Source organism: Halichoerus grypus, chromosome 3 (genome assembly GCF_964656455.1).
Source record: "Halichoerus grypus chromosome 3, mHalGry1.hap1.1, whole genome shotgun sequence".
NCBI lineage: Eukaryota > Metazoa > Chordata > Mammalia > Carnivora > Phocidae > Halichoerus > Halichoerus grypus.
In genome coordinates this window covers 42468124-42487551 of record NC_135714.1, presented here as the reverse complement: position 1 = coordinate 42487551, position 19428 = coordinate 42468124, and the positions used below count along the sequence as shown (strand labels likewise).

The following is a 19428-nucleotide window of genomic DNA, read 5'->3' as shown; positions in this document are numbered from 1 at the left end:
TGTCCTGGGTCCCTACCTTGCTCAAAACCCCAACACATGAAATAGAAAGACTTCATGGGATTTAATTTTTTCCATCACTAGCTTTGGAAACTAAGATGTGTGTTCATGATTCTTGAGTAAATTGGCCTAAAACAAACAAACCAAGAAAACACAGCAAAAAAAAAAAAAAAAAAAAAGAAGAAGTTCCATGTATGCCTGTGGTTAGCCTCTGATCATGCATTTTTGCTTTCAGGTGGCCCATATGTACAAATCAGATTTCTGCTTCATTGAATTCTACCGGGAAAATGGAGCAGGAAGACAGACAGAGTGAAAGGCAGAATGCTGGCAACAGTGGGGGGGAGGGGGAGGGTTGGACAGGGAAAAAATGCTAAATCTGTATGCTGTGTCTATTAACAATAACCCTGAGACATATTTGATTTTAGGAAGTGCCAGCTGAGCCTCAGAGAAGTTTAGCAAGTCACCCCAAGTCACACAGCAGGTGCTAAAGCCAGAATTCTAACACGAAGTCTGTGTGATGCAAAAGCCATGCTCTCTCCAATTCACCATATGGTCTCCCTCAAGGGAAGGTCAGTGCTTCAGCCTTGCGTGTCCCCTCCCTCCCCCTCCCAGCACTATTTCCTAATGCAAACTGGGGCCCTGCTTCCCTTCTCTGCTCACCCTAGTGAGAGAAGTACAATCGCGGCGCTGTGAACCCAAACGCAATTTGCACAATGCTGGCTTGCTGATGGCTTCTGAGGCTCCTGGCATGTGCCCGGGAGGTGGCGGGGGGGGGGTGTTTTGCAGGGTTTCCTCACTGCTGTGGTGACGGGCACAGCGGGCCCCAGAGCCAGGCTGGACAGCCTGATTTACCACAATTAGCAGTAACGGCCTGTGTGTTTGTACATATAAATATCAGCCTCCCACTGATAATCCACTTAGCCAACTTCAAAGGAGCCCTCCAGAGCCAGCTTGATGTCTTGGGTTTTATCACATTTATATCCTGCATTTCTTTAGCAGGGCTTGCCAATGATGCATCTTTAAAGCATTCCCAAGCTTAAGAGAAGGGCTCTGAGGAGCGTTTTGCCCCGGGCCAGCCCCACCAGCTTGCCTTCTGTGCATCCAGATACGGTGGCCCTGCTGCTAGGGAGGAGGATTCACTGACAGACGACGTGGGCACTGAAAGCAGGGCCTCAGAGCCAGCGATAATGATGCGAACACTGAGACTCTACATGTGTTTGCCGAAGATTTCAAACTCCCTTCTCTGATAAGAGAAGTTCCCTGGCTAGAAACCCAGGCGTATTTGTGAAGTTTCATGTCATGACTCATCTGTAACTCAGACAATTGCGTCGTGAATAATTGCAGCGTGTTTGCCCTACAGGGAGGTAATGGAAAACAACAGGAGAGAATAGCCTCCCTGCCTATTGGCCATGTAGTGAGGATCTCGAGGAGTCCAGCTCGTTATTTCCCGGGCTTTTCCACTCGGGGAGTAAACGCTCATCCTTAATCAGTGGTCCCTATCCTGGAGCATATCCAAAAGTTAGATGTGCAAACACAAGTAACTGAGGTTACAAATTCAGAGAAATGAGCCAAAATCCAAAAATCACTTTGCAAGGAGAGCAATGGACTTCATCCAAATCTGTTTTTAAAAAATCATAATCATGTCTTCTCATGCCAGCTACAAGTTGGGTTTCAGGCTCCATCCTCTATAACCACAATGCAAAAAGTGCTGCCAAGAGCGAGAGAAACAAAGAGGGAAAAGAGATGTCTGCCACGTTCACTCTCAGGCAAGTGACCTGTGGTCTCCCCCCATGGCATTTTCTTGTCTTTCTCATTCCTTCTCTCCGAAGTATGATGGAAATCACTTTGGACTAGGTTCATCCCAATCGGATGCTTAGTCCATCTCTCTGAACCTCCGGCTCTTCTTCTATAAATGGGGATTAATAACACCTGACTTGCTGGCTTGCTTTACCACTTGCTTTATAAAGACTAAGTTATAGTTTAGTCAGAAGTGCTTTAGAAACCACAGCCATTGGTTTTCATATCGACTCTTTTCCTGCAGACTCCTAAGATGTTTTATAAAGATTTTATTTATTATTTATTTGAGAGAGAGAGGGTGTGCATGAGGAGGGGGAGGGGCAGAGGGAGAGAGAGAGAGAATCCCAAGCAGACTCTGTGCTCAGCACGGAGCTAATGTAGGGCTCGATCTCATGACCCCGAGATCATGACCTGAACTGAAATCAAGAGTCGGACGGATGCTGAACCGCCTGTGGCACCGGGCGCCCCCCACTAAGATGTCTGAGATGACAGGGATGTCAGAGTAACTCCCTCAACTTCTACTTACTGAGAAGGTCAGGCCCAGAGGCCTTTGGACTTGCCCTTCATCACCTGCATATTGGAGAGGTGGATCTAAACTTAGGTTCAACGAAGGCCTGATGAAAGATCAAGGCTGTTTTAACTTGGACCAATATATATGGTGACGTAAAACAGAAAAAGAAATCTGTTTGCAGCCACTGTCCTTAATGGGCTGTTCCTGCAAACAGAAGTGAAAAGCCTTGAAGGGCAACTCAATAACCAAAGACAATGTGCTAAGCTAGAGAGTAAACAGAGCTTGGGCACTATTTCCAGAAGTGAGAGCACACTAGCCTTCTCAGAAAGCCAGAGAGCTAACTTCCCGATCGCCAAGGACTCAATGCATCCTGCCACCGAGCCACTGAATCTTGAATTTCACCCCACCCTGGCGTGATTAAAGGCCACAGGAGACTCTCTCACAGTCCCCAAAGCCACTGACGACTTCCAGACTCAGATTCCCGAGGTTCAGTTAATTTCGGCTCTAAGTTAATTCTAACTGTGAAAATCACATGTCCTGCTTTTTCCCTGTGACAAATGTTGTACTCCGTCTCGTAACTCCAGCCCTGGCGATCCAAATGCTGGCCTACACTGGTGGCAGCTTCACGGAGGGCGTGTTTACCAGCATCCGCACCCCACCAGACACTGTTCTGCTGTTTTGATCTCTCTGCGCTCCATCAGACATTCCAGTGATGGGTGGTGGCTGGAGTATTCTTACACGGGAGCATTTTATGGGACAGTCTGAGCTTGTAAACCCTTCTGCTCTTCCTGCACCAGATATCTAGCCACAGAAGACTGAAATGACACTTCCTTTTGATTGTCACCAAACTGGTATGACTCCTAATGAGACAACCTTGGGTGTAGTCGCTTACAGTGCACTTGAACTCAAGATCACCAAGCTCCCAACTCCAGCACTTCGCTCATAAAGGGATATGCAAGGATCTGCCTAGCTTCTTCACAGACCTGCTCTGATAGTCAGACGTGGTAGGTCCACGCTTTGCTCATTACACAAATGCAAAGAACGAACTAAAGTGAAAAACTACACAAAGGTCCACAAAACAAACGTGACCAGCCCAATGATTCTTGCAGCTTTGTAGTAAAAAGAAACCAGTCATCATCTTCCACTTGGTACTACCAGGCAGAAAATGCATCTTCCTCATGCCACGACTTGCTTAGAAACTCCACGAAGCCCATTCCCACAGAGGCTCGTTGCAGTTCTCAAGTGTGGCCAGCAGATGACAGTGTTGGTCCAAGGACGTGCGTCCCGGGGTCCGTGGAGACACACACGCTGCTGGAAGTTCTGTGCTGAAGTGTCCCAAATCTTAACTTCCAATGTCTTCCTTTCTTGGATCGTACTTTTAGGTGTCGTGGTGACCTCAGTTCAGAGCCCACAGAATGGAAGCAGGAATAGGGAAACTGTTGCCGAAAATGCTTCACTGTCCTCGGGGCCCCAGGAGAATTCGGTGAGGGCCAGGCACCAGCACGGTCGCTGCGAGCGAGTCCGCTAGGGCAGCGGGGCCTCGGGAGCCCGCAAGACGGCGCTGCCACCCCAGGCCGCACAGGTTCAGAGGGTTGGGCAGGAGAAGCCACTCGAGAGGAGGTCGGGGATCCAGGGCTTTGTTTCCCCGACGCTCTCCCCACCCCGGGGATGGCGCCCACCCGCAGGAGGGAAACCACCTGGGCCGCGCCGGGTGGCGACCGCGACGCCGCAGCCCTGGCCGCGCAGCCTGATGTGTTCGCAGGCCGTTGTCACCCCTCGTAAACCCGCTCGGCGGGGGCCGCGACGGCCGGGCAGCCGGGAACCGCGGGCTGATTGGAAACGACTGTTCCCGTTGCTCAACAGCGTAGGGTCGTAAAACAAACAAACAGCCAGGGGCCGCCCGCGCGGCAGGGGACCTAGCGAGGCTACCCCCCAAAAGCGCCCGGGACCTCTTACCCTCCGCCTTCCTCCGCTTGTCCCACGCTCAATCACGACGACGCCCCCAGCCCATCCCCAAACCCTTCACCCCGCCCTCCCTCTCCCCCAGCGCCTCCCGAGCCACACACACCGTGCCTGCAGGCGTCTATCCGAGGTCTTGGGCCGCAGCAAAGGTGACAGGGTCGGTCGACCCGGGGCTTTCGGGCTCAGCGCAGCGCTCCGAGCGCCAGAGGCAGGAGGAGAGCCCGGCGGCGCGCGCTCCGGGAGGCCACTAGAGGGCGCAGCAGCCCCGCGAATCTTACCCGGCTCGCCGGCTCGCTGGCCCGGCCGCCGCCGGCAGCTCAGGCTCCAGGTCCCCGACAGCGCAGCCCGGCCCGGCAGCTCGACCACCTTCGCCAGGGAGGTTCCGCACGGTCCCGCCTCCTGCCCCGCTGCCCCCACACGACCCCGCGCCGGCCGCTTCCCTTCCCGCCGCCCCCACGCCCGCGGCCGCTCTGTTACTCCGGGGTTGGTGGCGACGACCGCCCGCTCGGTCGGAGTTTAGCGTCCCTATCGGCCGCACTCCCGGCCTCAGAGCTGCAGCGGCCGCGGCGCCCCAGGCACGACGCTGGCCGTTTGCATTGTTTTCGGCGGAGACCTGAGAGGTGGCCGGGAGGGGTGGAGGGAGAGGGGCCGGGGGGTGGTTTAGGGTTACAGTCGCGCGCCAGCGCCTCCTATGGGCCCGAAAGCGACACGGCCGCGGGCAGCTGCTGGCGGAGAAGGCCTCGGGGAGCTGAGACTGCGACCCCTCGTCTTTAAAGAGCCGGGCCTCCCCCTGCGCCCCCCTGCCCGATGCTCGCTTCTACCCCGGCAGCCCAGCGCACACTCGCGCCCACAAGCGCCCCTCGCTTCCCTTTCTCGGGGAAGGGGAGAACTGCAGTTGGCTGGGAGGGGAGCGCCCCAAATCCAAGGTCCTCTTTAGCTACTCCAATCTATTTTTCCAACCAATTCCTGGCTCCCTGTTCAGTTTAAAACAAAAGGAAATGCCGCAGAGCCACTTCAGCAAAAGACATGCACCGGCAGAGCTCGGAGTAGAGCTCAGTAGAGAAAAGCAATTTGCCCGGAGCCTGCATCCCGCGCGGGACCTCCCCCCCTCGCACCCCGACGGCTGATGCTGCGCGTGGGCCCCTCGAAGCCAGACTCAAGGGACGCTGAGAGCCGCACCTTTCAATCACCGAGCAGGCTTTAGCTTTTCCCCCAGAACTGCCACTCGTCCATCAGCAACATGTAACCCTGTCGCAGCTCCCCGGAGGCCGGAGGGAGTCCCACCCGCTGGACTCTGCAGGAAGGCGCTGGCCACCACGTCCGCAGGACGCGTCCAGGCGCTGCGCGCCGCCCACGGCCGGTCCCCAGGAGGCACAAAACGGGCCCGCCTCGGCGCCAGACGCGTTTGCAGCTGGAAAGCCCGGCCCGTTGCCCCTCCCCCTGCACCCCTCCCCAGTCCGCGCCCCAAGAAGAAAGCAGACCTGGGGCCGGGAGCCGGGGTTCTGCTTCGAGTCCCTCTAGGTCCACCTAAGGACTGGTGCAAGGTCCGAGGGTCAGCTACCCGTTCCTTCCCGCTGCCTACCCCCTCACCTCCTCTTTCTGCCTCCCCCCTCCCCCACCCTCCCGCTGTGGGGACTCACCCAAGCTACACTAGGGTCAAACCAAAAACAAGACTGTGTAAGAGCCTCGAAGCAGGGACTGACCAGGGTGTCAAAGCGAGGATGGACAGGCCCTCGCCTGTCGGCCTGTCCGGGAGCAGAGGAAGGGCCCCTTTATCATGGGAGAGTGGAAAGAGGGCAAGCAAGAGGGAAGGAGGAAACCAAGAGGAAAGGAAAACAGGGAAGAGAAGCAAAGCAGAAGCGCCAGGGTCCGAGTGGGTCAGAGGCGGGTAAAGGGTGGGGGGTGTTAAAACCAGAGCCACCAGGGCTGCGGATGAGGTGCGCAAGCCGGGAGTGCCTCTGCCTGCCCCCCAGCAGCCCGGACGGTCGCTGGGCTCTGGGGTGTTAGTCCCGGCAGCTGTGCGGCTGATTGTCCTGCCCGCATGCCCCAGATGTCTCCCTGCTCTAAAAAGCTGCTTAGTTCTGGTCGCGAGCGACTGCGGCAAGCCGAGTCGGTCCAAAACGTTGAGCAATTCGGCTGCGGAGCCAAAAAGCCATTTCTCACACGGCGCAGCCCGGGGCTTTTCCAGGCAGCTGGGCCGGGCTCGGGGCCGTCCGGACCTGATAAAGGCCATCCACGCTCCCTCTCCAGCCCGGGTTTGCCTCTCACCCTGGCAGATGGAGTGAGTGGCAAGTTCTTCCAGGCACTCGTTCTGCAATCCTGAGGTCTTAGCAGGGCTAGGGAAGCAGAGAGAGGGACGGGCGCTCCGGCTGCTGGAAAGACGCACAGCCAACAGACAGACAGCCCAACACTTCTTCCCGTCGGAGACGCTTGGCCAGGACACTGGCAGCTCCCGCACACCTGGCCAGGCGGTCGGGTTCCTGGCCCTTAGGGCTGTCGTACTCGGGTCCCTCTGGCTCTAAGCTGGCTGCGACCCTTTCCCAACAGAACCGCTGATCCCATTTGTTTCCGAGCCAAGTGGACGCCGCCCGTTCCCCGGGCAGTGCCGGGATGGGGATAGACGAAGGAGGAAGGAGGGGCGCGAGGAGACTGCTCCGAAGCAGGCAGGGAGGCCGGCGCAAAGAGTGAAAGAGGCACTAGAGAGGATGAAGCAGCGCAGGGCGAGCGCAGGCGGCGAGTGCCACGCATCCCCGCGAGGAAAGGGACACGCAAGGGGGGGTGGGGTCTTGAGCTCAGGTGCCCGGAGGGAGGTGGTGAGGTCGGTTCGCCTGCCATCTTTCTCTTACCTGGGAACCAAGTTTCTCCGTTCTGAGTCGTCCCTAACTTCCCCAAGAAAGTTCTGCACTTTTCTGGCGATCGTCCTTCTTTCCTTCCTGTGGCCGGGACTGGGCAGCAGTAGAGCCCCGGGCTTTGCAAAAAAAAAAGAAACGATTCCACCGAGGAAAGGGGGCGCGCGGAGACGAGTGGGGGTGGGGACCACAGCGCACAATGAGGGCCCCTTGGAGCGCAGGACGAAATTCCTCAAATCCCACTTGCTGGAATGGGAGGCGACGGCGACTTCTTCACTCGGGGCCAAATGTGTTTGTCATTACTCCAGACCGCCTGCCCGCCCGCGCCGCCTTCGCCCCCGCACTAGGGCGCACAACCCCAGCGCACTGCGGGACTGGCGCCCGCTCTCCCTCTCACTTCACTGATCCCGCAAACCGCTGGGGAGTCCCCCAAACCCTCACGCACGTCCGCGCCCCCTCTGCTCGTCTTGCAGCCGCCACGGCTGTGCTGTGTCTGGCCCCCGCTCGCACCCGGCGCTCTGCGCCGTCCAGTAATTACGCGCCCTCGGCCGGCGCCATGTGCCCCCGGCTGGCACCCGAGGTCCGGCCCTCTCCAGCCGAGCCCTTCACGCCTCCCCGCCTCGCAAGCCCTTCCGCGCCCCACTCGGCGCTCTTCTCCCTCCACCTCCCCCAGTCCCCCAGCCGCGCTCCACTCCACCGGCTGCAGCGCTGTCCCGCCAAACCGCGGGCGAGGAATGAAAATACTCATTAAAAACCTGTCGCCTTCCAGGACCTACTGCCAAGAAGAGGGCAAACACCTCTACCCCCACTCCCAGCATTACTTGGTGCTCGTCCCGGTATACACGAATACCACCCCCAACCCCAAAAGAAACCTCAAAAATGTAAGCCTAAACAATTTCTTTGGGAGGCTACAGAGTTGTTAGAAAAACACTGCTTTTAAAAATAGGTCTGGAAAATGTGTGTTTTTTTTTTTTAATCCCTAGCCTTTCTAACTCTATGCTTATCTTTCTTCCAAGTGAAGTTTATTCAAAATAAATGACTCTCTGGACACACAGCTGGAATTCAACTCCATTTTTTTCCTCATCGCCCAAAGTTTGAGTGAAATTACTTCTTTTCTAGCCCAAGGGGCCTGATCAGAGACCTCTTAGAAACAAAAATCATTTTTTCTCCTTTCTTACCTTCTCCTCCTATGTCAATTCGTAATGAAAATCCTACATAGGGAGTAAAAAGTGTCCCCGGTTTCCAGTCCTCTCCTGTAGTCCCCTCCTGTTTTTCTCCCTCTAGCTCCAACTGTAATGGGCTCAAAAACCGCGTTTTGTAATTGATTCAACGTTATAGTCCATCCTTCTAAAACTAATCATTTGCTCTAAGTAAATAGCTGTCAGGAAATGAAGCGCCCCCCCCCCCCTTGGCCTCTTCAAAATAAAAGTTTCTCTCGAACTCCGTGCTCTCTGAATCTCCACACATCCAGATTGCGCCTTCGCTTTTTGCTCTTACGCAATCAGGGGGTCCAGCCCCAACCCCCAGACTTCGACAACAACTGGGGGGCGGGGAGAAGCATACCAGATGGGGTGGGGGTGGTGGAAGGGGGAGGTGCTGATGTTCTGCCGGGAAAGAGGTTCGTGAAAATACAAATTGCCCATCATTTCCAGAATGAGTTTGCCTCCTGATTTAGGGGGATATTTTCCTACGCTGCTATACTGCTTTGCATTCTCTTTGAAAGAAAGAAAAAGAACTCGTGAAATTGCAGTTAATGCCCAGAAAGATTATACATCTGGAATCGAGAATGTCTCTTCCGTAGAAATTCCTAGCCCAACTAGACAGGGGGCTGTCCGGAGAGGTCTCCAAGCAGTTGCGTCTTTACAACTTGGGGTCTTTTAGGGAAAGTGCCGGGTAGTTGCTAATCCTTTAATGGGATTAAGCAAACTGTTGAGTCCAATATGAAGATGATGGTCTTTGTTTTTGGTTTTGTTTTGTTTTGCTTTGAAAATGGGTTTGAAAGACGGTACAAAGAATCGAGGGTCTGCGTAGGTTTGGAACGTTCTCCGACAGAACGACCTTTACTCCCCTGGAGCCACTTATCTTGTCGTGTCTTTGTTTTCGGGGTAATCTGGGCGAGGTTGCCCTGGCTTCTATCACGCACACAAAAAGGCTCAGGCTTGGGCGTTTGAGGAATCGTCTACAACAAACCTGCCACCCCCGCGTTCAGGGGAGGTTCACCTCCGCGCGCTCCTTCCCGCCGCGAGGGACGAACCTTATCGATGCCCTGGGGTTGAGCGGAGCCCCAAATCCTCTGTCCCAAGCGCCAGGCAAGAGACTCTACCGGGAGAGAACGATTCTGCTCGCGAAGGAAAGGGGGCGCTGACGCTCCAGGAACCAGAAGAGGCCGAGTGGGGCTTCCAAGTGACGGAGGGGGAGGGGAGCGTGTTCACCTTCCCCGCCTTCTCTAATTTTGAGTTCTCCTGTTGGATGGAAGGGGTCATTTTTTTATCTCCACCCCCACTCCACCTCCACACTCTCAGAAGGGCTACGGCGTCCAGGTTGAGCCTGGAACGTCGGACAGTCATCAACTTTCTCTTTCATCCGGAGGGTGGACAAGAAAACAGAGGGCAGGAGAGGGTCACAGAAAGGTGTGGGGTCCTGGGCTGCACTGGGATGGACTCCTGGGGTGTCAGTCTCGGGGAGACGCCTGGGGCTGGGCTAGGCGCCCCATTCCCCCAGCTCTTCTGCGCGCCCGCCTCTCGTGCATCTTCAGTTCGGGTGACTGCCCTGCTCACTATTACTTCCACATGTTCCTTCAGGAAATCATTGAAGGCAAATATATGAACAGCCCCTTGTTCGGAATGCTAACAGGATACCGTAATGTTTGTAGATAATGAACCGGGACGCGCGACCCCCCAAAAAATCAGCGTGCGGAATAATAGGAGAAGGCAGATGCTGGCTTTCATGCTATTAATAAAGACAACTTGAGATCTAAGTTTTTATATCAAATACCCTAAAGAGTAGGAGGCAAGGTAGGGAGCCTACCCAGGAAGGCCTGCTTTGCTCTGGGAAACTGCCAGCCCGGTCGCGCCGGGGTCTGCAGAACCCTGGGCTCCCCGCCCACAAATGGTAACTTCACAGTTCATTTCAGAGATGCTTAAAGGTGGCCCGAAAAGCGGGCTGGGCGGGGGTATCTTCGGGTCGTAACTCCTCGTGAGTTTGAAGCATGGGGAATGGATAAGCAAGTGAGCACCCAGTTGTCCTTCTGGTAGTAATTACCTGCCTAATTTGAATGATGCTTTTGTTATGATCATTAACAAACATTTGCTAAAGGTTTCCATGTGTGACATTCCAGAAGGTTTAAAGGACTGGGATGCTGACTCCCGGGATAGCGCACCGGTGGGGGGTGGCGCAGGGAAGCAAATGGTTGGGGGGGATGATTTCGCCGAGTCAGGGCCGAGCAAAGATGGAGAGAGGTCAACATCTGCCTCCCCTGCAAAAGCAAAATAAACCCAGTGGTCGGGAGCAACTTCGGGCCTGGAGGCCCTCGAAAAGAGGCGGTTCGTGCCTTAAAACCGGTCCGGCCCCCGCAGCCACCACCCACCCGCGCCTCCCACGGCTCATAGGCGGGTTTGAATCTTGCCGTCCCCCTCCGCCGCCTTTCCGAGCCTTCGGGAGAGTACTGGTCTGCCGCGTAGTCAGCCCGGGAGGCGGCGGAGGGAAGGAATGGAAGGGGGGAGGCGAGCCGCGCTCTTCCCCCTGTTGTTCTAAGATCTTTCCAGATTGCTCCCTGGGCTCCCGGGTCCTGGGTGGTCCTGGAGCCGCCGCGGGCAAGAAGCGCCGCTGGCCAAGGAGGACTGCGAGGTCCTTTCTCCTCTCCCCGGGCTCCGGCCCCTGGCACCGCGGGGGACCAGGCCACCCGGTGCGCGCCGAGGGGTGACTTTCGCCGACGTGGGCAGCTGTGCGAAGGTCCCAGCCCAAACCGGGTTTTTATTTTAACCTCTTGTGTTTTTCCCTTGAGGAATCATCATGAGGTTAAAAATGAGGCTTTTCTCCCCAAACCGCGAGTCGGGGGGCGGGGGCCTGCGGCCCTCTGGGAAGGAGGCCTGACTCTCGAGTTGAGCTGGGCCGAGAAGTTGGGGAAAGCCGTCGGGGGCACGGCCGTTCTGGCGTGGCGTCGCTCGTCCAGGCCCGCAGGCGACATAAAATTGGGTGCGAGTGTATAAAAGAGATTAAGTAGAGCCAGCCATCAAAAAAGGGCCTCGCAGACTACGCACAACCAAACCAAAATGGTCCCTAAAAACAAAACAGAATCTCCCCCGCCCTGCTCCCGGGCTGGCGCCTGCGGCCCTCTCCTCCGTAACCTCCGCAGCAGCTCTGGGCCGCACACCTTTGGCTTTCGTGGGCGTTCCCCGCTGAGCTGGGTTTTTGTTTCCTCTCTCTACTCCCCTGCTCTACAGCTCCACCCCGAGTTCTGCTTTCCTTAGAGAATCCAGAAGGTCCTTTTGCTTTAGAAGACTTAGGGTTGTAGCCGTTATCAAGGCCGTTCGTTGTGCAAATCACAGTTAAACAAACGTGATTTTTTTTTCTCCCCAAATGAGATTGATGGGATGGGGGCATAGTTCTAAGTTCGCAAGTTGAAAATGCAACCCGTTTGGGAGTTTGCAAAAGAAAACGGCGCTAACTACCCCTTCCTCCCTCCACCACTTCAATACTTGCCTGAGCCTGGAAAAGCCGCCTCCCTGGGCCGGGCAAAGGGAACTTCTTAGGGAAGGCTCGGAGGAGGCGTGTGGATGTGGCGCACAGATGTGGGGTCTCCGCGGGGAGAGCAGAGAGGACTCCGCCCTTGCCTCGGGTCTGCCCCAGCAGAGGCTTGGGAGCTTGCTCCGAGCCTCTTTGCACGCTCAGGAGGCAGAGAGGCCCAAGTCTTGAAAAAGGAGGAGGAAGAGTGCTCCAGAAGGGTCCAGACTAGCGTGTGTAACTTGGGGTGTCAGTTCTCTGTCCGGGGATCCCTGCGCACCTCCTCTCCTTGGCGGTTGCTGGCTAGCTACGGGTGCAGCGTCTCTTCTGGGTTCCTTGGGTCTTTCTCTCTAGAGATTTGGGTCTAGGGAGAAGGAGACAGCAGTTCCCTGTGGCTGGCGACCAGCTGCAAAGGCTCCTATGGTCCCTAACCCGGCAGCCTGCTTCCAGACCACACAGAGGACCAGAGACTGGGAGCTCTGTTTGTGGCCCAGCCCAGCCCAGCCCAGGTGGGCCTACACTCCTCAGAGTTGAGAAAGATGTGGCAGGAGAGAACCCCTTCTGAATCTGGATTTTAGGATACCCTTTTCCTAGGGAGAGAGCCCCACTTCCTCCATCTCTGGGTATTTTTTTGAGGCCTCCTATCCCCCCCTTTCCTTCTCTTTAGGATTTAGCTTTTAGTTACTTTTAATTTGAAAACCTATGTGAGGGGAGGGAGAGGGAATGAAGAGATTGGGAGGTCTGCTCTTTATTAGGGGCCCGAGCGTCCAGCTTTCCAACACACAGCTGTGGCTTGGGAGGGCTGGCTGTGCTTAGGTCAGCCTGACTGAAGAAAGGGCCTTGTCCTCTGGAAGTCCCAGGAGTACAGCAAGGCTCTGTGATGTTTAAAAAAAAAAAAAATCCAGCAGAGGCGTTGTGGAGAGCCACTGGGACCTGCGTCCCACGATTACATTAAGTATACTACCTAAGTTTGAATATGGCCCCCATTATTTAGTGAGTGTATTATTTAATCCCCAAGGCAACCCTGTGGGTTGTGCATGATTACCCCCATTTAGTAGATGAGCAAACAAAGTGAGAGGGGGTGAGCAATTTGCATAGAGCAGTGCCTCAATCTGCCTAACCCCGTCCTGGCTCCAGGTACGGCCTGATGTGGTCAAGACAGGTCGTGTTTCTGAGGCTCCGTTTCCCCACGTACATGAATGGGTGCACTGTCTGCCTTATGTCCCTGGATCATTGTGAAGATCAAGTGAGATGAGGTCTATGAAACCCAAGAAAGAGCTAAATAAATGTGATCCTTCTCTCGCATCTTCAGGACTTTCCACCCACATCATCGCTATCACACTCAGCTCCGGTGCCCTTGCATTGGCCTCACAAGCTGGGGGAAAGCCAGTCCAGTTTTCTATTTCATATTCTCAGTCAAGGATGGGGTGGAGGGTTGTCTTGATTTTCAACTATTACTCCCCAATGTCTCAGGCCCTCCTAAGAAAATGAGCCCGAGGGGAGAGGGCAGGAGGAGGCGGAGCCAGGAAGGATAAAGAGAGGGACTGAAAATGAGAAGACCAGGCCTGGCCTCACCAGACAGAGGGGCTGCTGGAGAGCCAGGAAGAAAGCAGGTGGGGGCCTCAGCGTGGGGAACTTGGGGTAAGGATCAGTGAGGGAACCCCTTGGCTGTTTTGTGGGGCTGTGACGGGATGCACCTGGTGGGGCAAGGTGTCCCCATGCATGCACCTCACGCATGGCTTCCCTCCCCCACCAGCCTCCCCCCACAACCTTGGTTTTAGAAGAGTTTCTTTTTCCATTTTTTAATTCATCAAAAACTCACGGTATGTGCCAATCAGAGTTTCTTCTCGGCTTTGGAGAGTCAATTCACTGAGTCAAGAAACATTCATTGAGCATCTGCCTGTGTCTGGCTCTAGGTTAGGCATTAGTGATATGGTAGTAAGCAGAATGGATATGGTCCTTGCCTTCAGGGAGGTTGCTAGAATATTCTTGTCTGGCCACCAAAGTTTCCCCCATTGCAGCCTCACTGCTGAGTATTGAGAGGGCACCCATTGGGACAACATTCATTGCTTTATGAGACTCTTATGAAGATGGCTAGAGAAGGCAGACCGGGCATAGTTTTGAATCATGGGCCACACAACCTTCCCAAACTCTCCAGAATGTGTACAACTGGGAACTCCAGCCTGGGCTGGGAGGAGCTCCAATTCAATACAATATATTCTTCCTGAGTCAAAGATGCCCAAGACTCTGTGCCAAGTGGTAAGGATACAGCCCTGCCTGCAGAGAGTTTGTAGACTGGTTGAACAAACAATCAATGAAACAAACAGTTGCACTATAGTGCTGTACTCAGATTTTAGAGGGGCACAGTGATGAGGAGCCTAGCCCAACTTGGGGGCCAGACGGGACTTCTTAGAGGGAACGGACATCTTCTCTTCGAACCTAAGAGAAATAATAGTCTAGCTGGAGAGGAATCTCTTACGCAGGGATTTGGAGGTGAGAGAGAGCACAAGGTCATCAGAGGAAGTGAAAAAAATTTGGAATGGCTGGAACTTGGAAAGGACCAGATGGGGAGGAGCAAGAAGGAGGCAGGCCCTGTAGAGTCTGGACTTGATTCTAGGGAAGTACCAGAATTGGTTTAAGGAAGGACGAGACTGGAGCAGAGTTGAATCTTAGGCCAGATCGGACTGAAGGATGCCAGGAGGCAGGGAGGCCACTGCTGTAATCTGGCTGGAGAGGATGCTTCCCTGGCCCCAGGGTTCACAGCAGGGGGTTTGGAGAAAGTGAATCAGAAGGGGAAAGTAGAATGCACATCCTTCTCGGCTGAATGTGAGCCCTGAGGGAGAGTAGAGTCTTAGCCAGTGCTGTTCCTCAGCTGGGGAACAAAAGGAACAAAAGGAACACAAATTTGGGAAGGAAAATGATGAGCCCACTCCTAAACATGATACATTTGAAAAAGCTCTGGAAGGCAAGAGTCAAATGAAGAGAAAATCCAGAACAGAATTGCGGGTGACTCCAGCATTTTCCGGTGGGCAGAGAAGAGGCTGAGAAAGGACCGCCAGGAATCATCTTTATCTCCTGAATATTCAGCTGTCAGCTCTGAATCTATACAGGGGAGTGTATGGGAGTTGGTTGAATTTAAAGAGCCGTCTACACTTACCTAAGTTCAGCGTTATAAATGGTAGCTAGACGTATCTGGTAGTTTTGTATTTGAGTAGTGATCAACGTTCTATGAAGACATGAGAACTTTAATTATTAGATGGCTGGCAATACTAGATTATGGTTTCTGTCATTCATACTCTTAAAAATACATTTGTATCCACATTTGGATTCAAATCACCCAAAGACCCAAGTAGGGTTGAAGCCAGATCCTTGTCTAAGGATACTCAAGTACTAGCTCTCTATCCCTCACCCCCAGCCCTCACCATGCACTGGAAAGATTGAGGCAGGGCTTACTCTCGGGGACCAAAAAAAAAAAAAAAGAAAGTATTATTTCAGTGACAAAGATTGCATCTTGTCCGCTAGTAATCATTCTCCCTTCCTTCTCTGTAATTGAGACTCTGATTTTTTTTTTTTTTTTTTTTTTTTTTTGCTTCCTGGGACAAAACCTTTCTATCTCTGTTGCAGCTAGATGTGGTCATGAAGAAAAGTCCTGGCCAATGGGATATAAGCAGAAGTTTTGGTTGCAATTGCCAACAAGTGTCCCTAATAGTAAGGGGCACATCCTTCTCAATCTGGTCTTTTTGCTGAATGGAAAGCAGACGTATGACCAGCGCTTCAGCAGACATCTTAGACTATGAGGCAACCTTGAAAGTGGAAACCATACACTATGGTGCAATAAATGGAAGATCCCTGACCCGTGAAGCTTCAAACAGACCCTGAGAGACTACCTATTATCTTCTTGAAAATGTAGGAAAAACAAAATTCTATCTCACTAAGACTCTTATGTTGGATTTTTCTGTTACTGGCAGCCCAGCTAAAATCAGAAAGCGTTTGTTCATTCTAACTACAAACACAATCACCTTCGCCCCAAAATGAAGATTGTCTGGGGATAGAAGGGCTGAAACACATACACAGATGCATGACATCCCCAGTAAGCCTACCAAGGCTTGGATGTCTCCCTGCCGATGTACTCACATTAACAGTAACCCTGCGGGATCTAAGCATGTGTGTGTGTGTGTGTGTGTGTGTGTTTTACAACACTCAATTCAGGCATGCTGCTTATTCAACTTAATTTGTCTTTGAATAGTCAGTAATGGAAAAGGGACTCTGACAGAGAAAAAGAAAGTATGAATTAGTTTGCTCTCCCCCATCCTTTCACCTGGTCTCCTATTTTCGTTCTTCATTACATTCTCGTTCTTCCCTTCACCATATTCTTATAGTCTGCACACTTCCGGCCCTCTCTCATTGCTGCTTCCAGATCCTCAACCTACGCACAACCTTGTTTGATTCTTAGGACTTTAAAGATACGCTTTCAGAAAGGTAAACTTCATGCCCATATCTTGAGGTAATAGAACAATCCTGCAGTAAACCTTCACAGATTTTAGGCCAGCTTCACCAGGCCCTCAGCAGAGAGATGCAAGCCCATGAGGCAAGGAGATGCTGGTTTCTGATTGCTTCAGGAATTGAATGAGAGAACTTGAGTTTCTCCTCTCCCTGCCCAACATCTATAGCTGCAGACATGTCGTGGCCTCTGGGTGCTAATCTTGACCCAGCTATCACTGAGTCTTTAAGCATATACTCCTTCTGCTCATAATTTGAGTGAAGCCCTAAAATAGGAAGCAAAATCAGCTTTCGTCTGTGGCCTATCTCCTTAGCGTTTACCCCGCTGGATTCTATTGGTCAGTTGACAAATGTTTATTCGACACCCCCTGTGCCAGGCATTGTGCTAGACTCGGGGATGCTGTGGTAGAGAAACAAACAAGACCTCTGCACTATGGAGCTCAGCTTCGGGGCGGGGGCGGGGGGGGGAGACAAACGGAAAACAAACCCAGACCCTGATTAAATGGCAGACGTGACAAGAGCCAGTCTGTCATCTAGTGATGCGGGAGGCTACTACAGGAAGCCAGAGCTGCTCCAAATCCTCAAGGAATCTTCCCCCAGGAGGTGATATTTAAAGCTGCGTGCAATTCTGAGGAAAGTAGCTATATTTTGCTATGATTTTTAAGTCATTCAAAAAGTTAGGTACCATGAGAAGTATGTGTTTGGGGCTGTTGCAAAGGTAGCAAAGCATAAGCTCCTGTTTCTAGAAATGATAGTTTCTAGTGCCCCCCAAAGGAACTGTAATTTGCTGATATCGAATCACGGAATGATTGAACACACTCATCTAAGGAATTGTCCTTGTTCAAAGGAGACACTTGGGCTCCCTTGAGATTGCCTATCATGAAATTTGAATATAACTGAGACTCAGGCCAATGCCAGATCTGGTTCTTCTGTCATCCTTGGGGTGGAGCAGTCTTGCGGAGATAAGGGGAAGGTGTGCTGTCACCCAGCTCATGAGCTAATGTTTCACAGGCTGACAATGACAGAATGATTGCCTTGGATTAAAGCACGTTTTCAATGATCCACCGGGCACATATAGCCTATTAAGAGTTTGCACTACTTAAAAAAAAAAAAAAAGAGGGTTTGCACTACAAAATAAAGAACTCACGGCCCTTCAAGGATTCCACAAGACGCTCCAAGTTCCTTATGGTGCGTGCATTTGGTTAATTATTGTAGTGCTCCCTAAGTGTATTTATGCAATGACTTCACTGCCTGATAGATAGATGTCTAAACTGCTAACTCCGATTAAAGAAAAGAAAAAACCCTGAGCGGTCCTTGAGTTCTCCCTCTGCCCCGCGGTGACTTTGAACCACCAGAGGGCGCAAGAGGCCAGCTCAGAATCTAAGTCCACTCAGCAAGTCTACGTTAGCGTGTAAAAAGAAGCCGAGCGTTCCCAAACGTTCTGGAGGGGAGCCAGGTTAGGGTCTCTCCCTTCCCAAAGATCCCCAGTCATCCCTAGAAACTGGTTCAGTTCCAGTCCAGCCCTCGACAAGCTTGAGGCTCGTCTTGAAGATCTGACCCTGTCTGAAGACATCCTCAGAACACTAAGGTTTGGGTGTCAGTGCAGGGGGGGAGGGGAGGAGGGCTCATGATGTAATTGCGAACGAAGATGCTAAGGAGATACAGCCAGTTACCATCCCCTACCAGATGTCAGGCTCTGTGCTGGGGAGAGTCACCATGAAAAGGTCGGTGAGAGGTGAGAACATAAAGGTATAAATAGAAAGCCGCGAAAGCACAGAATCAGGGCACTTTACTGAACCTCAGAGGTTAAGACTTTCTGGGGGCACTGTCTGAGCTAAGACCTGAAGACTGAGTAGAATAACCCTGGAAGAAAGGTGAGAGATGTGTTACCTGCAGAGGGAACGGTTTAAGCAAAGGCACAGAGGCCAGAGTGGAGAGAGGGGAGGCCATGCTGTCCACCAGGGTCAGGGGTGGGGAACCCTTCCTCTGTGGGCGCAGATTTGAAGGCCCCCCCAGGGACTTAAAAGAGCTAACTCAGGACCTAAACTTAAGACCAACTCAAATTAAAATGTCTAGCTTTGGCTCCCATAACAAATAGCAGTGTTTCGTAACATTGAGTCGGCGTTGATGACTGGAATTCTCAAACATTAAAACAAAATTTTACCTGTCGGTAAGGAAAATCATAGTACATTTTGCATGTATTACCACAAAGTCAGTATTTTGACAGACTGACCTGCACTGTGGAGCTAAAAGATTGAATTTTCTGAGGTTCTCTTATGGAATTAGCGCTCTCAAATGGGCAGGCATCATGGAAAATATTTCTTTTTTTAAGATTTTATTTATTTATTTGACAGAGAGAGACACAGTGAGAGAGGGAACACAAGCAGGGGGAGTGGGAGAGGGAGAAGCAGGCTTCCCGCGGAGCAGGGAGCCCGATGCGGGGCTCAATCCCAGGACCCCGGGATCATGACCTGAGCCGAAGGCAGACACTTAACAACTGAGCCACCCAGGCGCCCCCAAATATTTCTTATCAAATGATTTTTCCATGGCAGCCCTGTGAAAAACCTGATATTATTACTGTTGGTAAGCCCTATTATTCTACTTGGGAACAGTAAGGCCAATTGAACCAGAGTGATTTACCCAACTGAAACACTCATGCTTTTATGGTTAGGTCATGTTATTACAGACACAGGTAACACTTGACTGACATATGCTTACATCTTTCAGAAGAATTTTAATAATTGAGATCCAATACCAATTTCCATTTTAGTTGAATTCAGGCAAGATTATGATGACTTCCAGTCTTTGCATTTAATTATCTACTACAAACCCATCTTTTGCTAAATAAGGGTGCAAAGGCATGATTTGTAAAAACACACAAAAGTCAATTTAAGCTGTGTTTCAGTACTCGTGATAATTAGAGACACACGAGACTCACACATGCAAAAGGTAAAGAATAACTTACATAAATTCTGTCAAAGATCCATGTGAGTCATCTGAATTTTGTGGTGACAGACTCTGGCGTGCATTTGACAGCTCTGGCATATGTAACTGCCGTTTCTGTAGGTCCCAAACCGGGTAAGCATCAGT

At 52.3% G+C, this 19428-nt stretch overlaps 1 protein-coding gene across 4 annotated transcripts in view; it reads right to left on the bottom strand.

Moving 5' to 3' along the window:
- Nucleotides 1-8482, bottom strand: part of PDGFRA (platelet derived growth factor receptor alpha) — a 43324-nt gene extending 34842 nt beyond the window's left edge. For 2 of the 4 annotated variants that reach the window (XR_013446351.1, XM_036119687.2), the window contains exon 1: nt 8295-8481. The gene's annotated coding sequence lies outside the window, so the exon portion shown is untranslated. Of the gene's footprint in view, nt 1-5446; nt 5603-7113; nt 7236-8294 lie in introns of those variants that run through there. The other 2 variants (XM_036119689.2, XM_036119690.2) reach the window with 2 other exon arrangements.
- Nucleotides 8483-19428: the final 10946 nt, after the last annotated feature.